Source organism: Heterocephalus glaber, unplaced genomic scaffold, assembly GCF_053883595.1.
Source record: "Heterocephalus glaber isolate CG9 unplaced genomic scaffold, H.glaber_assembly_v1.0 deba00000281, whole genome shotgun sequence".
NCBI classification, from domain to species: Eukaryota; Metazoa; Chordata; class Mammalia; order Rodentia; family Bathyergidae; genus Heterocephalus; species Heterocephalus glaber.
In genome coordinates, this window is record NW_028258139.1 from 29,401,962 (window position 1) to 29,415,799 (window position 13,838).

The 13,838-nt window shown below is 40.4% G+C and overlaps 1 protein-coding gene and 1 long non-coding RNA gene across 3 annotated transcripts in view; both read right to left on the minus strand.

Annotated features, from left to right (window-relative positions):
• Nsmce2 (NSE2 SUMO ligase component of SMC5/6 complex) overlaps positions 1–13,838 on the minus strand; it is a 251,778-nt gene that overhangs the window by 124,746 nt on the left and 113,194 nt on the right. The window lies entirely within an intron of this gene.
• The window catches only part of LOC147830259 (uncharacterized), a 29,887-nt gene continuing 23,126 nt past the window's right edge, over positions 7,078–13,838 (minus strand). The window contains exon 2 of the long non-coding RNA XR_015440201.1: positions 7,078–12,781. This is a non-coding gene — a long non-coding RNA (uncharacterized LOC147830259). The remainder of the gene's footprint in view (positions 12,782–13,838) is intronic.

The following is a 13,838-nucleotide window of genomic DNA, read 5'->3' on the forward strand; positions in this document are numbered from 1 at the left end:
AGATGAGGAGACAACAAGCTGGAAGGGTAGTGCCATCAAAGGGGCAGAGAAAAGGGGAAACTTGGGGAGAAAGCAGAAATAACCAGACTGTCAACTGGGGCAGAGTGAGGAGAAAGGAGAAAGCCCTTCTCCTCTGCGTGCCTGTTCATTCTCTTCCCAAATTCACTCCCTACTCGAGCTCACTTCCCTGCATCCCCCAATCACATTTTCTTCTCCAGAGTCATCCTACTCCCTCTCATCTTGACAAGCACGTTTCTTCCTCCACAAGTCAGGGAGCAAGAACCTAGGGAAATGCTACCCCCATGGGGCTCCGGTGACCTCCTGGCTTCCCAGGCATTGCAATGGGATCTGCAGGGATCTGGCCTGCAGACAGAGGAGGCAGGGCGCAGGGACAGCAGCTGCATACCTGGTTGCCTCCTGTGCTGGGCCACCTGTCCTCATTTGCACTCTCTCCACTACAAAGGCTCTGCTGTCTTCGGTTACCCACAAGAAGATCTCATGAGTGGAATTTATCACCCAATAATCATATGGCCACCTTCCTTTTCTGGTGAATTTCTAAAACATTATTTAAATGCCAGAACAGGACATGTTTAAAAGTAAATCTACATGACTAGGCCACGAGAATATTTAGTTAAAGCCTAAGGCCTTGGACAGGAATGCATATATCCATAGTGCATCATCTCGATTCCCAGGATGTCAACTTAATGTGCCAAGAAAATGCTCAAAACAAAACACTGGCTTTTTTCTTTTTAAAGAAAATTATATGCATTCTTTATTTGCAAATAGATATAAAAGCTAAATTGAATCAAACGTGTAAATAACTGTTAAGTGCATATGTGGGTGCTAAGACTCAGGGTACACGGGCCGAATTGTAGTCTATTAAAATTATATTTCGGAAATTGTTACTTGACAAGTCAGAAAACACTATCATGTATCTGGAAATGTGTTCATGCTCTAGTTTAAGTGTGTTATTTTGCACTCCATCAAACAGTATGGTAATTTGTCTACAAGTGCCAAAAGCTGCACTCCCTGAAGCGAAAACCACAATGCCCTTGCAGACAGCTTTGCTCAACAAATAAATATAATTTGCTCCTATGGTAAAATATTTTCTTGTAAACTGTACCAAGAAATGAAAAAGGAGTCCATACGAAATAAATGCACCTGAGGAGCACACTGCACCCCAGATGCACTGCCGGGAGCTGCCCGGGAGGCTGCTTTGTTCCCATCTCACAGTCCCTGACCCTTCCTGGGCACTGGTTAACCTCAGACCCTGGGAACAGAGTGAGCCATGACCTTCATTCCTCTCCCTGCTCCTGGGCCTCTGGACAAAGCCGAGAGCCATGGGAGGGCTGTGGGGCTCTGAGGAACTGTTAGTGGTGCTGACGTGCTGACGAGGAGAAAGAAGGGCTGGGTGTGAGGTGAGGGAGCTGAAAGGACAGAGGAGGTTGTTCGAGAGCTCTGGAAGGGAAGCTTTACTCTTACCTAACTTGTTTCCTGGCACTGCCCCACTGTACCTCTGAATGGCAAACCCAACACTGGCTTCAGAGTTGATTTTAGTCTCTGAGGTAATGTGCAAGAACACTAAGTCCTCAGGCTTGGCTCCTTTTGGCAATTAGCACACATAGCCTAAGAAAGATACGCTGCATATGTGGTAAACCACCTTCAGCTTTAGCCCCAGGAGGAAGCCACTTTATTTTGGCAACACAGGTTTTAGCAAAAGTACTCCAAAATAATCACTCATTTTAAAAAACAAACTTTAATATTGTAAAAAAGAGATCATATTATCACTGGTATACTGAGTTCTCACTTTCTCCTCCTCCTCAGAGATCTTTCCTTTCCTTCAATAAACCCAATCAACAACCACAGTTTACATAATGGTCAAGGACATGAACACGAAGGTGGGCAAAAAAAAGCTCACCCTCTATAGGCCTCAATAATCTTCCCTGTGAAGTGAGAACACTGCTCTCCACCTGCACCACAGCACCCTGAATAGCTCTGGGAATGTAGGAAGTGCTCCAAAAGGTCAACAGTTGTTACTGGTTTTTTAAAAATTGCTATTACTCATCAATCAGGACAGAAAGCCCAGAGATAAACCCATGCTCTCGGCATCTGTTGATCTTTGACAAAGGTGTCAAGAACACACATCTGATAATAGACCAACGTTAAAAGCAAATTGGGAACTCGACAGCAAAACAAACAAAAACCTCAATTAAAAACGGGCAAAGGATCTGAATGGATATTTCTCAAAAGACATACGAATGACCAGCAGACATACGAAAATAATTTCAATAACTCTAACCAAGGAAATGCAAATTGAAGCCACAAGACCCCAACTCACTCCAGTGAGAATCCTACCACCGAAGACAAAAAAATAAGTGTCAGAGAATATGGAGAAAAGGGGACCTGTGTGCACTGCTGGTGGAACTATAAACTAGTACAGCTATTATGGAGAACAGTATGGAGCTTCCCTAAAAAATTAAAAATAGAATTACCATATGACCCAGCAACTCCACTTCTGAGTATACATTCAAAGGAATTGAAATCAGTTATGTCAAAGAGAAATCTGCACTCCCAGGTCAATTGCAACATAATTTGCAAGAGCCAAGATACGGAAGAAACCTAAGTATCTGTCAGCAAATGAGTGGATAAATAAAATATGGCATTTTGTATACACAATGGAATACTATTCAGCCTTTCTTTCTTTTCTCTCTCTTGTTTTTTGAAACAGGGTCTCGCTATGCAATTCAGGCTGGTTGTTATGGCTTGTGTTTAGATATTCCCCCAAAGCCTCATGCTTTTCCGGAGGTGGCTGAATCTGGAGTGTGTGACTGATTCACAGTGGGGCTAGGCCCGAGGGCACTAGGATTAAGCTCAAGATACTCACCCTAAGTAGTATGAATAAGATAAAAGCGACAGGAAGACAATGTTATGGCCCCTTGTTGCTTTGCTACCCTGTGGGCGCCATGAACTGTTTCTCCTCTGTGATGCCCTCTGCCATGTGCCACCCTGCCTTGGAGCCAGCCAGTTATGGACTGAAACCTCTACAAACTGTGAGCTAAATAAACCATTTCCCCTTTAACTCTGGATGTTGAGTATTTTGTCTCAGCAATGAGAGAAAAGTAACTAACACACTGGTCTTGAACTCACTATGTACTCCAGGCTGGCCTTGAACTTGGGGCAATCCTCCTGCCTCATCCTCCCAAGTGCTGGGATTACATGTGTGCACTACCTTGCCTGGCCCTATTCAGCCTTTTAAAAGGGGCATTCTGTCACATGTGACAACATGGGTGAACGTGGAGGACACTATAAGGGAAATAAGTCAAGCACAAAAAGATCAATACTGCATAATCTCACTTATATGTGGAATCTATAATAGCTGAATGCCTACCGGTAGAGAGCAGAATGGTGGTTACCAGAGGTTGCAGGAGGGGGACAATAGGGACAGGGGAGATGTTGGTAAAGAGCACATATTTTCAGTTAGGAGGAATAAATTTTAGCCATTTATTGCACAGCATAGTGGCCACAGTTGGTAATAATACTGTATATTTCAAAACTGCTAAGTAGATTTTCAAATGTTTTCATCATAGAAAAATAGGTCAGGTGACAGATATCTTAGGTTGATCCAATCATTCCACAATACACTCATGTATTAAAACATCACACCATACTCCATTATATAGTTATTATTTTTTAAAAAACTTGTTACTACTACAAGATGATGATATGTTTGTACCCAGTCTTTTTTAAAAAGCATATGGTTAATACATTTAATAATTTACATGTCTGGCTTTCCAAGTTAAGTATGTACTTCTTAAAAGCTTATTCAAATTTTTGTTATCAAAAATTCTAATTTCTGAGCTGAGTGTGGTAGCACACACTTGTTATCTCAGCATGCGAGGAAGCTGAGGCAGAAGGATTGCTGTGAGTTTGAGGCCAGCCTGGGCTACATAGTGAGTTCAAGGCCAGTCTGAACTACACAGGGAGACCCTGTCTCAAAGGACCAAGAAACAAAAATCTAGTTCCTGGCATATAATACGGGCTCAAGAAGTGAGTATACTAGTTAATGACAGGGGAAAACTAAAGGTTCACAGAACTAAGGATAAGACACATCTGCAGTAATAACAGTGGCTACAGGGACATGCTGAGACTCACTCAGACTGCTTCTTGGCTTACAACCTGAAAATTCTTAGCTACTTAAACTTGGTTGTGCTGATTTTCAAGGCATTTAAAAACCTCCTGTGCCTCCAAAATGCAGCAGTGGAGGGTCTGCACAATCTTGATTAAGGGGGACACTACAGCAGGACTGGTACCCCCTTCTTGCTCTAAGGAAGGGGAGTGGCACCCCTTTCGGATACAAAAAACGTACCTCACGGGTATTTCTGGCACCCACAGGGCCCAAGTTGGAAAGTCCTGTCCTGTGGGATCTCTTTAACCACAGAAGAAGGAACTACATATTACATTCAAGATTTGGCAGCAGCTCAATTTCCAAATGTTAGTTTTTCATGTAATTATCATATCTCATGGAAAATTCATATCTATCTCAGCTCTTTCACTTTACCGGGAAGAAAACTCTTAAGCCAGCATAAGTGAATAAGCGGATTTCAATCCTCTGAAAGGGCTTTGGGTGTGGCTGAGATAGCTAACTTTGAAAACTTAGCAACATAGGATACATTATGAGTAAGTTTTTTTTTTTTAAATAATGATGCTAACTCACCAGATCTTTCTCAAAGAGTCCTTTTATTACTTTCAATGAAGTCAAGCAGGGAACAAGTTGTAATATGAAACGCAATTTATGCAACTATGTTGAAATTCTCTGACAGTTACATCTTCTAATGTAAGAATTTTATGGTAAACCAATTTCAAAATAATATTAAGAACTAGGTTAAGCTCCTATGGCTTCAGGCAGTCACAGGAAATCTCTTCCTATACAAATCATTGAAATCCTAAGGCAAAATGATAATGCCTTTAAATTAAAAAAAAAAAAAATCATGTTCCCTACAGTTTAAAATTAAAGAGCTGAAACTAAACCTCAATTGAAATTATACTCTTAGGCAACTCCAACAGTTAAACACAAAAACATGTTAAAATAAAGATTGGAACATCAAGGGAAAACCATTCTCATATATATTGTTTTAGGTTGTCAGCCATTTCTGACTGCTGCCAGGTGACAGCCACTGACCCTTCAAAGCTTTTCCCACAGTCAGCCAGGAAGCGCTCACTGTTTCTCAGCCACATGAGTTTACTCAGGGAAAGGCATGCAGCAAGGGCCAAGAGAAATCCCGTGGGAGGGTGCAGGCTGCCTTTCCAAACCAATCAACTCCCATTATATAACCTTTCATAACAAGAGAGAAGCTTGTAAGTTATACATCCAACTTCACTGTAAGCGGGCTACACTGCATGCCTCACCTATTATGAAAGAAAAGGAAACAGCTTTCTGAATGGCACGATCCATCTTGTCTAGTAATATCAGAAAAATAATGAGCCCTACTTCATAGTACTACTGGCTTCTTTTTAACAATGATTTTCAGTCTGTGTGGTGTTTTCAATCAGAAAAGCCCAAAGAATATATAACATAACTTCCATATTTCATTAATACTGTATAAAATAAAGTAAGACTTGGAGCCACAGAATTCTGAGAATCGAAGCTTTTCCAGAAAGCCCAAGAAAAACACTTCAGTTTCACCATTCTCAAATTCATTTGACTTTGAAACAAAATAAACATATTACTTTATTTAATATCGTTGCACAAGCAAATTCACCAGAATGAAATGTGTTCAAAATTCCTAGAAAAAAATGTAGCAATACAGGCTGCCAACTTGTTCAATGTCAAGCTTTAGGCAGTATAGCAGCAATAGCAGTGCATGACTCAGAGTGAATCACGCTTAAGCTATTTTTGCTTTTAAAGTCCTGCCAGGCACTGTGTTAATATTCAACCCAGAGTAAATTTAGTCCAACAAGAAAACAAGTGTTTCCATGGTTGCTTCTTCACAGTGTTTATGGTGTATATCCAGCCATTAGGCATAAGGATCTGGCCAGACAAATGAAGTAGAAATGCTCATCTTCCATTTATATCCGGCCTTTGGAACACTAGAATCATTAAATGCAACTTAAGATATTCTTCTATTGCCTTTTTCTATCCACCTCCCCAGGCCCATAAAGCAAATATGTAGAGAGTGTATTAGTAATGGTTCATTTAATAGTCTGAATCATTAAAGTAGCTTTAGTGGATAGTTGTTCATGGTTTTATTTGGCTTTGCATTAATTTTCACATTTCTCTTATAATGTAACTCAAGGGACTAAAGTGCTTAAAGTACTTTGCACAAATAGTTGCAAACATGATCTACAGATATCAAATGGAATCCTCACATAGTATTACATACAGTAAAGGTCAGGGTCTCATCATATGACCATCATTTGGGAGGTGTTTTAAATAATCAGTTATAGGAGAGAACTGTTAAAAAACTGCATACACTTTAGCACTTTGACCATATTAAAGTGTATGGTTCATTAGTGATAGAGTCTGGAACTTGAATGTCCCTCAAATGCCCATGTATTGAAGGCTTGGTCATCCGCTTGCAGTACCAATGGGAAGTGGTTGAACTTTCTGTCAACAGATGGGGCCTAATGCAATAAAGTTAGTTCACTAGGTGGCATGCTCTTGAAGAGGACCTTGGGGGTCTGCCCCTTCCTGTTTCTCTTTTGGTTTCTGGCTGCCATGAGGAAAATGGGGCTTCTCTGTCACATATTCCCTTCATGATGTGCTGAGCCTCTGCAGGCCTAAGCCCAATAAGGACAAATGACCATGGACTGAAACCTCTGAAACTGTGAGCCCAAATAAACCATTCTTCCTTAAAACTTGATTTTGTCACAGTAACAGAAAGCTAACACAATTAGTGTTAAATTTGTTTCCACTGCTGTCAAATAGATCTCCACAGCTTTTTACCTGTAAAACTGAAACTCTAAGCTATGTAACATTTTAAAAAGTCCCAGATTTTCAGAATATGCCATTTCTATTCCAAATGCACACAGAACTTTTATACTTGACGAGCACAGTGAATCAAGAAGGTAGGGGACAGATGGTAGAACTTTTCCCTAACTAAATCCACTTCTCTGTTTATAGCGGTTAGAGTCCTCACTATTATCTATAGAATCTGTACTACCATTGTACACAGTGGTTAGTACTTTACTCAGAAAAAATAATCAAAGTTAGCTTTGTCAGTAGAGGGTTTTTTTTGGTACCAGGGATTGAACTCAGGACCTTGCGAGGCAGGCAGTGGCACCACTGAGCTAAATGCCCGGCCCTGTCAGTAGAGGTTTTTAAGGCAGACTGTACATACCTCAAAGTGTATGCAAAATCTTAAAACTTAAGATTTTTTAAAAAAGGAAAAATGAGGTTGCACTAATAATGCACATATTAACATTATACAAAATGTATATAAACACGAATAACAGGACACCGGGACATTCACATGGAGAGAGCAATAAAACATCACAGCAACCACTGCTTTAATAGGCACAAACTCTTGAGGGTCCATTTTCCGTGCTAGTGCAGTGTTTCTTATACTTCGATGGTCATCGCCACAAAGAAAGTACAGTGGGAGGGCCGGGGATTTAGCTCACTGGTGCTGCCACCTGCCTTTGCAAGTGCAAGGTCTCGAGTTTGATCCCCAGTACCAAAAACAAAAAACAAAAAAGTACAGTGGGAAAGGCTGGGTCAGCAAACTACTGAGGAAGACAGACAGAGAGCTGGTAACCCGAGCAAGACAAGCCTAGAATACAGCCACACAGAAGACCTCGACACAGCTGTCATGACAGGACTGGGCGCAGTGACAACCACACAGACAGATGAACTGAAGACAGCCTCTGAACTCAAAACTTGACTAGTTCTATTATCAAGATCCCCAGACCACTAGAACCTCCTGAAAAATACAATGGAGGTTTGAGTGCTATTTTCACTACTCTGAAAAGGCCTGGCACGAAGGTAGTTATGTAAAAGATGGCATCTTTCAAAACATGTGGCTCTTGGGAACAACTTTCAAAGTGGTACCTAGGGATGGAAAAGGTGGAAATTGCTAAAATGTCCTCAAGGACTCTTTAATTCCTAAAGTATCTAGCACAAGAGTGGGCATAACATACATGTGCTTACATTTTTATGGACTTAATGGATATAATACATAATTGTATGCCCACAAAATCTTACCTGAAACTCACATCTTTTAAAGGTCTATGTTTGTTACCTATATGTTAATGGTGCAGGTAACTTTCAAAATCTCTAGGCCTAAAGGACAATAAGTAACTTACCAGGGTACCTCATTTTCTGACCCGCTTAATCACTGACTTCAATAACTCATTTCTACCTGAAGGTTCTGAGTTAGAGGAGTATGAACTCCCCCAAAAGGAATATATGCAAATCTAAGCAGAGGCAAAGGGGAATGAAAAATGAATAGTTAAAGCATGAGATTTTAGGACAGTACAATTATTCTTTATGGTAGACATGGGACACCGTGCATTGTGCAAACCATGTGAGTCAGCAATTCTACTTTTGGGCACATTTATAAAAGAATTTAAAGCAGAGACTGAAATATATATACTGATGTTTATAGTAGCATGATAGCCAAAAGTAACCATGAAATCCAAATGTCCATCAAGAGATGAATGGACAAACAAAATGTAGTACCCAGCTACCTTTCTCTTTGGAATGTTTTTTCTGATCATTTTCCTTGATGCACTTCAGGAAGCTATCTCAAATATGAGAGTGCTTAATATTCCTACTATGCACACTGATTCTCTTGTTAAGTACCTTGCCCTTAACTTTCTTGTTCACAACAATGCCAACAGCATGCTGGGCAGCACTGTAGACTCGTCCAGTTTTGCCACGGCACCATTTATATGGCTTTCCTTTTTGAACAGTACCCATTCTCCTGATATCTACAATATCACCCTTTTTGTAGATTTGCATGCATATGGCCAAAGGAACAACCCATATTTTCTAAAAGGCCTAGAGAATATACATGGAGTTCCTCTCCCCTTTCTCCTTGTTTGTTAATTTGGCAAATTACTGGAAGAGAGTGGTTCTAGCCAAAAGGGATCTTGAGATTTTTTTTTTTTTAACAGATCAGAGGATGCTTTGTACAGTGACTCTATGATACGAGGTGAAGGAACAATGCCTCTACTTGCCCACCTTGAATACTTGAATTAGCAGTTGAAATTAGAGAAAGGCACACTTTCCTCCTGGACACCATTGTGTCTGGGTGATCACAATGCAAATGCTGGCTTGATTTTGGTCACTTCTTGCCTCCTCAGCCAGGTGTTTTCATGTAGTGCATGATACATACCGTTTTGTTTTGAGACAGGGTCTCACTGTATAGTTTAGGCTGGTCCTGAACTCACTATATAGCCCCGGCTGGCCTTGAATTTATGGCTATCCTCCTGCCTCTGTCTCCAGAGTGCTGGGATTAAAGGTGTGCACCACCATGCTCAGCTAGAAATACATACCTTGTTGATGGTAATTTATGTTAATATAATCTCTATAAAGAGCTGCTTGTCTTCCCTTGTGAACATCTAAAAATTCACATATTCTTCGGCTCAGTAACTCCATCAATACTTACCTTACAGATATACTCATGTGGACTTTGGTATGTGTAAGAATATGCAACACACTGATGTTGGCAATAACTAAAACATAACTATCCCCAACATCAAGGACTAGCTGAAAATGATGAGCTACTCTACAGCTTTATTAAGAATGAGGCAGTCCTATATGTGTGATATGGAACAGTATCCTACATATACTATGCAAAAAAGAACAAAGTAAAACAGTGTAGAATGTGCTAAAATTAAAACACATATCCCATCTCAGAGTCTTTCTCCAGGGAGACATAAAGAACTGGTAATTTAGGAACTGCCTTCTGGAGCCTGAGGCTCACTTTACCATGTAGGTTTTGCGCTTGTGAACTTTATACAATGTGCATATGTCACACAATTAAAATGATAAAAATTTTAAAAAGCAGCAGGAAATATGCATGGGCCAAGACTTCTATGAGTAGAAGACTGTCACAGGCAGGAGTGGTTACTGAACGTTTCCCAAGAGGCCACTCCAAATGCAGGCGAGACGGGGCTGCGTAAGGCTGGAAGGGCAAGGTGAGGCCAGGCTGGCAAGAATGGAGTAAGAGAAGGCCATCGTTTGGCGAACGAGAGCAAGGTGGACCAGAAAGGGAGGAATATTAACACAGACATGGAACACTTTTTTTTCTATACTTCTCCTACTCCTCCTCTCTTCATTGGCTGTGTGATGAATATACAATGTAATCCATTTACCTACTGAATGTCTATCAGGTACTAAGAACTATGCCAAATACTGAAGACATAAAAATTAATAAGTTTCAGTCCTTAACCTTAATGAGCTCTCTATCTGAGGGAACCGCAAAGTAGGAAGGAAGAATTCCACAGAGAAAACCATGGTTAGCATAAACTCAAGAGCAATTATCCTCTGTTACATGGTGAAGTGATGAGCATAGTGATGAAAATAGCTAACCCTTACAGAGCATTCACTGTGCGCCAAGACACTGGTGTGATTTCACATATTAATCTATTTATTACTCTGTTTTGTTTTTGAGACAGGATCTCACTATGTAGCCCAGGCCAGCCTCAAACTCATGGCAATCCTCCTGCCTCAGCCTCTGAGTGCTACACTTACAGTCATGTGCCACCACGCCTAACAATGATCCATTTAATCTTCTCACAATGCTATGAAGTAGATACACTATTACTGTGTCATTTTCACAGACAGAGAAACTGAGACACAGAAAGCTTTTAGGAAGTTGTCCGTGGGTTACATAGCTTGACCCCAGAACACGTGGCTCTAGAGTCTAAACTATCAACTATTACGGTTTTCTAGAGACCCTGAAAGAACAAATACTGATCTCAGAACAATACCACTTTACATTTATTTGAATAGGATTTGTAGCTTGCAAAATATTTACATGTGCTATCTCATTATCAACTCTGTGATGCATTTCCTTGGAAATGAACATACACTATAGCTATTTAAAGAAATAAAACGATCAAAACCATTATAAATTCCCTCAAGTTCTTGTCACTAAAAAGAAATGAGGTAGTAGAAAAGTTTCTGTCAAAGAAGTCTACGGAAATTCATCACATGGTAGCAGCAGTTAAGTTAGACAACATTCGTTAAGCACCTCTGCTTTACAGGAAAGGCAATGATAAACTAGATAATAGGACTCATTTGTAATGGTGTTTTTAATCCATTTGAAAGTGAAAGACTGCTTTGATTTACTTAAATAAAAATTACTAGCTGGGTGGGCATGGTGGCCCATGTCTGTTATTCTAACACTCTGGGAGGCTGAGGCAGGAGGACCACAAGTCTGAGCTCAGCCTGGGTACCTTACTGACTCTGTGAGACATGGTCTCAAAAGTAAAAAACAAGAAAAAGATTGGTAATATAGGTCAGTGCAATGGCCCTGGAGTCAATCCCCAGTACCAGAAAAAAATTCTTATATTTTATTACTAATTATATAGATATAATTAAGCACTTTGATAACTGATACATGTTTAAGTATTGTGCTATGCAATTAGATTAAACAAAGTATGGTTTAATTGATTCTTCTCCTTCTTAAAATAGTTTAAAGAGGACCCATTAGAAGAGAAAGTTTATAAAGCAAATTTGTCTTTCAAATTTAGGAAAGGAAACTCCCCAATTATTTCTACCAGTTTAGCCATTAAATAGATCCAGATATATTTGTAGAAAGTACCAGGTGACATACCCCGTGGGGCTTTCCTTTCTTTTGTTAATTTTAGATTTCCTTCTTAGTATATGTGTGTGTGTGTGTGTGTGTATTCTTTATCTCTATTTCCTTTAACAAATACATGGGTACTGAGAGCATGTCAGGGAAAATGAGATGCACACTTCTTTATAAAATAACCATTCTTTACTGAATGTCCTAATCGAGGGATACACACCTGACTAGAAGAAATTAAGCCCTGGTACCATGGAGGAGAGAAACACTTGCCAGACCTGCTCCCAGCATGGTGTTTGCCACAGTCTTTCTACAGCTGTGTTATCTCATGCGCTTTAATACTTGCCACTTGAAAAGACTCTCTTAATTAAATAATTACCCTCCTGGGCAAACACAGCTCAACCCTAAATTCAGTAGGGTTCTCACCTCTCCACTTAATTCAAACTCCACCTCTTCTTCAAAGTCTTGTTCAAAACTCATCTTCTCTATAAAGCCATCACTCTAATTTCAAGGTCGCTTCCTCCTCAGGTGTTAATTACATGAATCACATACCTGGCACTTGATCATCTGCCTCCTCCCAATTTTTTTCTACTTCAGTAACAGCCTGCATTTCTTTCATGGCACTTGTTACTTTGCTCTGACTTATAGTTACTTTACATATCTATTTCTCTGTGTCACTCAAAGGACTAAGTCATATGCATCTGTACACTATCTTCAATTAAACTTGTAAGAAATGCTTGGTGAATATAAATTTTGTCCATCCTGTAAGAATATAAGTTTCCTGAAGGTCCATTTCTAAACACCTGTTAGGCACAAACCAGACACGAAAAAATATTCAGCAAATACCATACACTGTATAAGTAAACCAACTATAGTATAGTTTTACTTATGTTAAATTCTCTCTTCAAGGGCTGAGGGTACACTGGCAAAGCACTTGCCTAGTATATGTGAGGCATATACTAGGTTCATTCCCAGTATGGCAAAAAAAGCAGACAATGAATTCTCTCTTCAAGTTACTTTGACATCTGAAAAAATAAACACATGCATAGATTAAATAGATGAATCAGAAAAGTGAGATTCTTCGAAATACTCCTCACTTGCAAGGGTAGCACACAGAGAAGACAGGGTGAGTAAACTATACATACATAACCAATGGTTTCAGCGGTTTAAAAATGAGATGGAAGTGGGCATGGTGGTGTGCACCTGATATCCCAGTACTCTGAGAGCCTGAACTAGGAGGATCCTAAGTTCAAATCCAGCCTAAGCACTGGGCAACTCAGCGATATTGTCTCAAAAACCAAATGAATAAAAAAGGGGTGTGGGAGTGGGGATGTAGCTCAGTGTGAAGGTCCTGGATTCAATCTACAGTACCGAAAAAAAAATTATACTGGAGTATTCAAATGAACAGACAAGTATCAGCTGCTGCAGCAGACCGAAAACCTGGCCACAGGACTTTCCATCTCCTCCTACCAAAAGGCAACATCTGCTCTGATCCAAAGTCTGGCAAAAGTCATGCTGTACAATGTCCAAACTGAGGCCTCAGGAAACCTTCAGCTTCTGTCCTCAAGTCCATCTGGCCTCCACCACCAGCCAACAAGCCTAAACAGTCAGCTGGAGCAGGGTGTGGAGTGGGCCGGCCTCCCCGGCTGAGGGCACCCTACACTGAGTGCCAGCCCCCAGCCAGCCTGGCTGCAGGAGTGAGCCCAGCTGAACCAGTGGAGAATCACCCAGCAAGCGGCCACAGAACCACAAGCCAAGTAAGTGGTTATTTTAGGCTACTCAGTGTCAGGGTGGCTTGTTCCACAGCCACAGCAGAGAGAGCTCAAAATCTATCACCATTTAAACTAAAACTGAACACTTTCATGGTATCACAACACTAAATTTTGTTACACTACAGTTTTGAATTTTAGTCTATAGTCACTGATAGTAAATCATATCTATTTATCTATATCTATATCTATCTATATCTATTGATAGATATATTTAAGCCAGGGTCTTGCTATGTAGTTCAAGCTGACCTTGAACTATGTAGCCCAGGCTGGTCTCAAACTCATGCTGATCCTCCTGCCTCAGCCTCTTGAG